At 45.7% G+C, this 8,704-nt stretch overlaps 1 long non-coding RNA gene across 2 annotated transcripts; it reads right to left on the bottom strand.

The window, feature by feature from the left end:
- Positions 1-550: 550 nt before the first annotated feature.
- LOC142602957 (uncharacterized) lies at positions 551-5,569 on the bottom strand. 2 transcript variants are annotated; one of them, XR_012836817.1, is made up of 4 exons: positions 5,129-5,569; positions 4,057-4,240; positions 3,585-3,639; positions 551-2,942 (listed from the first exon to the last, which is right to left on the bottom strand). It is a non-coding gene; the product is annotated as an uncharacterized LOC142602957 (long non-coding RNA). The 2 variants fall into 2 exon arrangements; XR_012836818.1 differs by having other exon boundaries at positions 551-1,068; positions 5,129-5,539.
- Positions 5,570-8,704: the final 3,135 nt, after the last annotated feature.

Genomic DNA, 8,704 nt, shown 5'->3' with positions numbered 1-8,704 from the left:
CCCCCTGCACAGCAGCTTTGAAACCCTGTGAGAGTTGCATCAGAGGAGCCTTGGTATTGAAGTTTGTTAATTAACGTGCCACAGTTAACTGTGTCAAAAGCTTTCTTCAGATCAAGCGAAACGGCTCCTCACGTTTCCCTTTGATCGAAGGCAGCGGAGGTGTCGGCGGTGGGCACTGGCAGCGCAGTGAGGGTGAACGTGCCGGAGCGGGCACCGCTTTTGGCAGCGGCTGGTCGTGAGCTGCCCCTTCTATAATTGTGTATAAACCACAGGAGATGAACCAGCACTGCTCTGGTGTTGCTAATATCATCAAGCATCCTCCGATAAATGGGCGGGAGGGGTCCAGCTAGAGCAGCTGCTAATTCTTTGGGATCATTTCCCATTATTTTCAGGGAGTAGCTGCACGAGGTGCCTGGTGGGCATCGGTGAGCGGGAGCAAAACCATGAATGTCTCCCTGCCTTTGCTTTTATCTAAAAACTGCCTAGTTAGATCAGTTAATTCAGGTTGGTTCATTGGATGGATTTGAATGAAAACATCTTGGAAAAAATATTGGAAAGAGATAAATGTGCTTTATTTTTGAATGTTAATAGTTTGAAACAATGAGAGGTAATTACAATAAAGCAGAATGGAAAACAAAATCCTTGAAAGAAGATAAATGGAAAAAATAAATGAGGAGCACTAGAAGCCATTAGTTTTTCACTGCTCTGTGTCAGCCCTGACTCTCCCCCATCCAGCATCCCCAGCCTCTCAGTCAGCTCAGCAAACAGAAATCTTTTACCCAGTCTCAGCATTAAACTCCTCGTGCCAGTTTGACCTTGGCTGGGATGGTGACGGAGCTGGCGATGGCCGAGAAAGGACGCGGGATCTGATGTTTCATGATTAAATGGAGGTTTAGCTGTCTCAGGGTCATCGAGGGCTGACCAAGTCGGGCTGTTGGGGATGAGGTTTCTGGCTTGGTCAGCCTCATCTTACGGCTCCTTGGGTTGTTCTCCATTTACAAAGCAGGTGAGCAGGTGTCTTCATTTTACGTGGTCTGTCTGACCAGCTGGCAATGCGGCCATCGCCAGCTAAATCGGTGAAGAAACGGAGAGCAGAGTTTGGTGCCAGTCCAGCACACTCCTGTTTGGCCCTGTGATGTTCCTCTATGTGTCTGTGCAAGTATCATGAGTGCCTGGGGTCAGACACTTCCAGGACATAAATGCCTAGTTTTAGGGGATTTGAGCGTGGGAGGAGAAATCCTCTCTCCCACTGCTTCAACCCCAGCCTGAAACCATCCCCATTTGCCTGTTGCAGGAACATGGCAAAACACAAAACTCTTGTCAGTGCTATCCTCTGCTGTCAAAATTCAGGTAAAAAGTAAAATTCAGGTAAAACAGGCCAGGAATGAGAAATGCCTCTGCTTTCCGAGCCCTGCAGCTCGAGGAGGAGACCAAGCTGGCTTGCGTGGGGCAGAGGAGCGGATGCTGCAGTGCTGCAATACCGGCTTGCAAGGCGTCCATGTATTTCCTGGCCACCTCCGCTTCTTCTGGTTGACAAAGGTGGAGTTTTAAGTGCTTTATCTAACATAGCTATGCAATGACAATCCAGGGATCTCAAAACACCGTTGTCCCCCAAAGAAACCTCGAGGAGTGCAGAAAACCGCACTCGCGCCGGTCCCCTAAGGGAACGGCAATGAAATTAAGATTTAACAACAGCCCTGAATCGTTGGGTTTCCGCGCAGACCCTGTCATTGGGAGTGAAAATAAACAAAGGGAATTTCTGCCCTTCGCACCTCGCCCAAATAAAACTGGGGCTGGGCGGACACTGAGATCGGATCGCAGGAGTTTATTACTGCTGGCAACAACCTCGTCAGCCCCGGAGTCTGCGAACGCCTTAAAATATCAGCTTGGGGTTTCTGGAGCAGCTCTGCATCCTTTTGGGGTTGGGTGAATTTTATGGCTATAATCAGATGCCTCCATTACTCATTTCTGCTCTTTCTACCCAAAATGTCTGACAAGTTCAGCTGCTAAAGGCAATCTGTAAAAACCAGGGCCTGAACTGTCAGATCGCCCAAGCGCTGCCTCGTCTCCTGCCTCGTCGCTAATGAGAGATGGGGTTGTGCTGACAGACGCGAACTGGCCTGGGAAGAGAGGGAAAGGAGAGCTGAAGTGATAAACTCTCAATTTAAAGTGACGTTTTCTGTGTTACCCACTGCTCTGGCTCTGACAACCTTTGCAGAGTTAAAAGAGACACTGGGAGGGAAAAAAAAAAAAAAAAATCCTTCCCCCTGCCCGATTTTCAGATGTCTGGTCTATACCATTTATTTTTAATATTAATGTGACATGGTTTAATGTTCTGCCGATTAAATTAAACTGCTGCGTCGACCTCCCAGCTCTTGCGTTGGGATGTGGGAGGGGTGAAGTGGGAATGAAAATTTGCCGTGATATTGAGATGAAGTATTTGAGTTGACCTGGAGTGGTTGTCCCCTCCCGTATGAAATTTCTCAGGGAATTTTGCAGGAATTTCTCAGGAAATTAAGGAATGGAAAACTTCCATCAATAGTAGGGGGGAAAAAAAAAAAAAAAGATTTGGTTCCTACAAAGGCTGAATTTTAATATTATTTTGAAAAAAGCAACATCTGGCTCCCTGCAGCCAGATGGGTGTTTCAGGAGGTCAGGCTCTACCTAACCACAGTGGGTCGATCCCGAAGGTCCCCATGGATGGGAGAGGTGAAACCCCCAGCTCCCACAGGGCATCTCCAAACCCCTCGATGTCGGCAGCACCGCTGGGCTGAGCCTGCCCAGGTCCCTGGGCACTGGGGTGTGTGGACATGTCGGGCGCGTCCAGCGAGAGCCGTATCTGTATCTACACCGATTAAGAAAAACCTGGTCTCCAGGGAGGCCAGACAGCCCTATTTCATTAGCGCTAAATCAACACGCTGGAAGCTCCTGCAGGACTGCCTCTATGGGAAAACATACACCCATTGCACAAGTGATTTTACTAATAGAATTAAAAAAAACAAACACTTTGCACAAAAAATGACAGATGATATACAAATAAATAACCTCTCAATATAAACACAGCAAGAAAAATTCATTAAGTGCCTTTTAAAAGCATTGGATTTGACTTAGCAGATCTTTTTTCAGATGTTCCTCTCAAGCAAAGCTAAACATCAAATAATAATTGTGTAAAGGCAAGTACTATAATAATAATAATGCTGAAAATGCATTATGCATCCTTTCATTTGATAAAGGTCTCTGTGCTTTTATGAAATGTTCATTATCAGTACTTTCCCCCTATATCTGAAGAAAAGAAACCAGCGCTTTAGAGTCTGAACACTTCAACGTGCATGGCAGACAACAGAGCCGACGGGGCATTATTTCTGATAGACTGATGTTATAAAGCTATCCTTCATGTTCCCGGAAAAATTCTTTGTGTTATTTATTTGAAATTAAAACTAACTCAGAAAAAAATTCCTTTTTTTTATAACAGATTCAGCTAATGTTGTGTTTTCTTGTAGTTTATATTAGTAATGATTGCTCTAATCTTTTAATGTATTTCAACAGTTTCAGCAGGTTTATGGGGTAAGATTGCTATTATTTACCTCAGTGACTGGTTTTATGGAATAACTGCAGCTTTCCGTGGAGGTAGATCAAATGCTGAAATGAAGGAAAATAAAATATCACACTGGTTCTCGCCGCTCATGTAAGAAGCAAAAAACCAAAGAGGGCAAAAAGGACAGGATATATATTTAAAACATTAATACTACCAACCACTCTTTTTTAGACTGACTGGGATGGTGCTTTTTTATGTTATTTATAATGAGTCTGAACAAAACAGGGAGGAGGTCAGATCAGGGAGCGATCCAGCATTAGTGTCCAAAGACAGGACCCTTCTCTCCTCTCTCCCTACTTCCCCACACCATGATTTTGAGGATACTCTGGGGTTTCTAGCTCTGACATCGCTGAATACAAATATGCCTCCTGACCGGGGCTGGCCAAAGCCTCCTCAGAGATTGGAAAATAGGACAACAATTTTTTCTCCTATGGGATGACATTAAAAAAGCCCAGACAAGCCTTATAAAGGTGTTGCAGTCGGTGGGGCCGGCAGACTGGTGCTGGGGACAGCCCTCCCGCCCCAGGCACAACGCGGATGGAGCTGTGGGTACCAGCCCCTGCTCTGAACCGCTCCGGCGCTGGAGCTCCAGAAACAGTCAGGGATCCCATCCAAAGTCCCATGAAGTCAAGGGGCTCCTCTTAGCTTCAAAGCCAGAAAATACATTCTTAAAAGCTGAAACCAGTTCTATAAACATTTAGGCCTAAATCTGGAAACCTCTAAAAATGGTTTTTTGGTTTTTTTTTTCTTCTTATATGATAATTGGAAACATGTGTGCCCAGCTCCCACTGTGTTTTGGAAGCATCTGCCCTAAGACGAACAAGCCCTGCCGCTCGCTGGGCTGGAAACTCCCTGAAGCTCCACAAACGTGCAAAAGCGAAGACTAAGAGCCATCAGGGAGAACATGGAGGGTTTCAGGAGAAGCAGGCTCCTGGTTTTTAACTTTAAAGGTGACAATTGCAAAGGCTTTCAGATACCAAAGGATTTGGCAATGGAATTATCATAGCAATTAATGACACATGAAGAAATGATCAGAGGAATGTGATCTCTTCTTTCCCTGTTTGAAGATTTTCTGTGGGCAAAACACGATAACTTTATTTATCCTCTGTCGGAAAAGAATTCCATTTTTTCTTGCAATAAAAAAGGTCTTCAATGATTTCTCAGATTATTTCAGACATGTGACATGAGTCATGACGTGTCCGGTACATCACATAACACTTGTCCTTCCTGAACAGCAGAGTGGCCAGGTCACAGATAAACACATTTGAACTTCTAAATGATATTGAGATTTTAAATTTGAAACATTGGGAAAATGTGGAATAAACCAGGCAATTTTCCTCCCAAACGATGACCCTAATTTTTAAGCCAACTTCCAAGCTGGTTGAAATTATTCAAAGGGTCAATTCAGACGAAAAAATTTGGTGCTTCCTTTGCTTCAACCAGAAATATTTGTCTTGGTGCACCAAAATGCAGAAGTATAAATGGAAATCAAATACACAAAGAATTCACTGAAAAAGCAAGCTGTGTACTTACCCAGCACAGTTGCAACTGTTTCCTGTGTTATCCTTGCAAAATTAAGAAATACTCAGAGCTAACCCTTTTGAGGGATTGCTACAGACACCGCAAAGGAAATTTAACAGTAACTTGGAAGTTTTTTTGGTTTATGATGTTATTCCTTAGACACTTTAAAAATAAAAGGATGGTTTTTCTTTTACAGAAGCACTAAGACAAAGATGAGATGCAAATAATTTTGTATTCAGATGACTGTCGTCATTTCCCTTCACACAGCTGTAAGATTTGTGCCTTTGGCACCTATTACTCTTGATAACCATACATTTCTGATGCTGTTTTTCAGCAGTGAGCTTACCGCCTTCAAAATTAGTCATTGCAGAAAAATCCATATAGTGGCAGGGATGATAAAATAAAATCATCATGAGAGTGGATGAAAAACCTAACAGCCTGAATTCAGGTCAAGAGCAGCACTGATTGTTTTGAAAGAAGTCCTGTATTTATAAATTCTTGGCAGTGCCATCAACTCATTTTGTATCAAACAGTGAAATTAGGGTTTTCTCTTAGATGAAGCCCTGATACTGAAGAAAAATGCTGGCCTGTAGATTTAGTGCATGTTCATGCAATGGGTCTGTGCACCCCTGTTGTAACTCAAACACCCATTTGCAAAATTGGCTTTTCCTGCTTCTGCTCCGCAAAACCTGGCTGCCAGTCATGTCACTGCCTGTGCTGAGCCCGGCAGGACGGGTTGCTCTGATGTGATCTGATAAATCAGAAGAGCCTGAGTACACCAGCTCTCCTCAGAGCTTTATTTCACCGAGGGGAGCATCCTCCTGGGGCTGCTCGTGGGCTCCAGCCAGCCCCGCTATCATTGACCCAAACTTGGGGGATTCCAGCGCTCCCCCCCCCAGAGGGAAGGTTTCACAACAGGTTGAAGTTCGGACTGAGGAAAGGTTTCTTGGTGCACTGCCACGTTGGCTTTTGCTTTGGTCAAGAGCTGCCACCTCTGTCCAGCCACCCACCCCGCTTCCCCCTCGGGGATTTCGCTCTTCAAACCCGGTCACACAACCCTTGGCACCTCCTCCCACTCCAGCCAAGACCCTCTGCCCAAGCACCTCATCATTTTTCTTGCTCTTCCCTAATTCTCTCCAGTTTGTCAGCACTTCTGAGCTCATGAGCTGCCCAGAAATACAAGGTTGATATTTTTGAAGCTGTCAGGGTTGATATTTTCAAAGCTGTGTATAGGAATTGGATGCCTTGCTGCTTCTTTTGCGTTTATTTTGCAGCTGGCATTAAAATCTCCAGGACAACCCTGAAAGCCTCAGCCCGTGGATTTAGAGGACAGACACATGGGTGAAGGAAGCGCCCAGCCCACACGAGGAAGGGGACGCTGTCGCTCCGGGCTCTGCTCAGCCCTCGGGGTGGCCGTGCCATGCTGGGGTGCACGGGAAGTGTTGCCCTGGGGCCGCGCTTGGATCCCCGCACTCCTGGGGATGAAAGCCAGAGAAAAGAGTTCATCGCCACGCTTACGTCACACGCCATGCTCACATCAGCCCTTCCCGTCATCACACCGCATGTATTTTTGCAGGTATTTGCTGGTAGTAAGGAGGAACAGGAAACAGACACAAAAAAAATCTCAAATCTAAGAGTTTTAACTTTGCTTTAAACAATAGTGACAAATCACACTTCTCCATACAAATCTGTGCAGAGCCAGAATCCTCCCCTGTGTAATTGCTGACTTCAATAGGCGAGGGCTGGTGGCGAGCCGTAATTAGAGCTGGCCGGGGAACAATGGGTTTGTTTCATGGCAACTTCTGACGTTTCAAAATCTGTTTATGTTCCGCGGAGGAAACGGAATCAAAACATTTCTCATGTGAGATGGGAGTCTGTCAAAATGTCCATTTTCTGAGCAGAGAGATCCTCGTTTCGCTGTGGGTCTTCCCCTGCCTTCTTCACCACGGTCAGGGCACGAGGTGTGTGTGCAGCCGGGAGCAATTACGGGGTGGATACGCCTGGATGCCAGACGCATCGGTGCTCAAAGCAACCCGTGTGCTTTGATAAAAATAGATGAAGTTGAAAACACCGTGACCACTCTTGCCTGAAATGTTCAGCATGTTTGGGATCACACTGACCCGGTAATGCATCGCGCCGGCACCCTGGTGGGGCACAGGCCGACCTAAACGGACACACTCGTCTTCTGTTCAGTACATCTGTCTAGAAAGACTTTAAGATTCTGATTTTTTATTTTTTTTTCTAAGGTCTAGCAAAGACTTTAAAAATATCTGCTCTGCGGGGATATTAAAGGCCCAATGGCATACTTGGCAGGAGTGGACGTCTGCCCGGGAATCACTGACATTTCCTCTCCTGCCCCACGTGTTTGCTGACCGTCTGCGCTTCTGCTGCTCTCCGTCCCAAAGCGTCTCAGTGCAGCTGCGTATTTAGCGTCTAGCTCACAAAGTGCCTTGTGATCCTTTCCGTGAAAGCGGCTAACCAATTATAGCTGGATAGTTTAGTCCTAACATCATCGTGTTGAAGAAGTATTCTTTGACGCTGAAAGAAGAACTAGCAGATATTGGTTGTCCTTGACCTTGGAGCAGTTTGAGAAATAGCACCTCCCTATTGCTATGGATGCAGAGAGACTTATCAAAACCCCTATAGACCAAAGGACTGGGGTTTTTGCGCTGGGGTCTAAGCAGCTGGAACGATGCGCAAAGGGGAGTGCCAGACAAAATTTTTCTCCAGTTGGATAATATGATTTTATAAAACTTGCGAGTTTGTAAAAGCTTTGGACAAATTTGTGATCTTCCAGATCAACTAAAACTTAAAAGCCTTTGAGATAACCATTATATTGACATAAGAGGAGACCACCTACAGGAATCATCAGCCTTACCCAGCTGGATGTCAGCAACTCCCTTCCCAGCCTCCTACACCCAAAGAAATTTCCACTCTGACCTCAGATAGCACAAGCCATTGCCTTTAGTGAACAAGGAAATGGCTTCAAATGGAGTCCCACTTTCATATACCAGCCCCTCGCTTGTGCTACTGATTGATGACGACTGCCGCAATGAGGCTGACTTCTCCTGTGATCTCCCAGATCCTGTGAGCTGCAGTAAGACAAATGCAATGGACTTTCCAGGTGTTGAAATCTGAAATCTGGGCCCTTATATTACCACTAAGCTGGGAGAAGTGGAGGTGAGACACAATACTTCAGCAATGTAATATGATGTGCCCCAAAAGTTCAGCTTCTTTCTAAATAATGTAGCCCCTTGTTTCGCAGCGGGGCAGCCAGGAAGTTTACAATAAAGCACAGAAACCGTTCTCCTCTGCCAGATTCACCATCGTCACATGCTTAACCCCTTTGGCATGTGAAGGAAACCCAAGGGCTGCCTTTCCCGTGCGAGAATACTTGGGTTCATTAATAGACTCCAAAATACACAGGAAACGGTGAAATCGCGGCGCAGTGAGATTAAACTACTGCTTCCAGCTCTGCGGAGGGCGACTGCTGCAGAGCGAGGGCTGCAGCCTGCTTCGGAGCCCGAACCGCAGCTTCCTTCTGAGCTGGGGCTGATTTCATTCGAGGAAAAGTAAAAAAATACCCGG

Source organism: Balearica regulorum, chromosome 9 (genome assembly GCF_011004875.1).
Source record: "Balearica regulorum gibbericeps isolate bBalReg1 chromosome 9, bBalReg1.pri, whole genome shotgun sequence".
Taxonomy (NCBI): domain Eukaryota; kingdom Metazoa; phylum Chordata; class Aves; order Gruiformes; family Gruidae; genus Balearica; species Balearica regulorum.
Note: the sequence above shows the minus strand (reverse complement) of the source record. Positions and strands in the feature narration are given on the sequence as shown.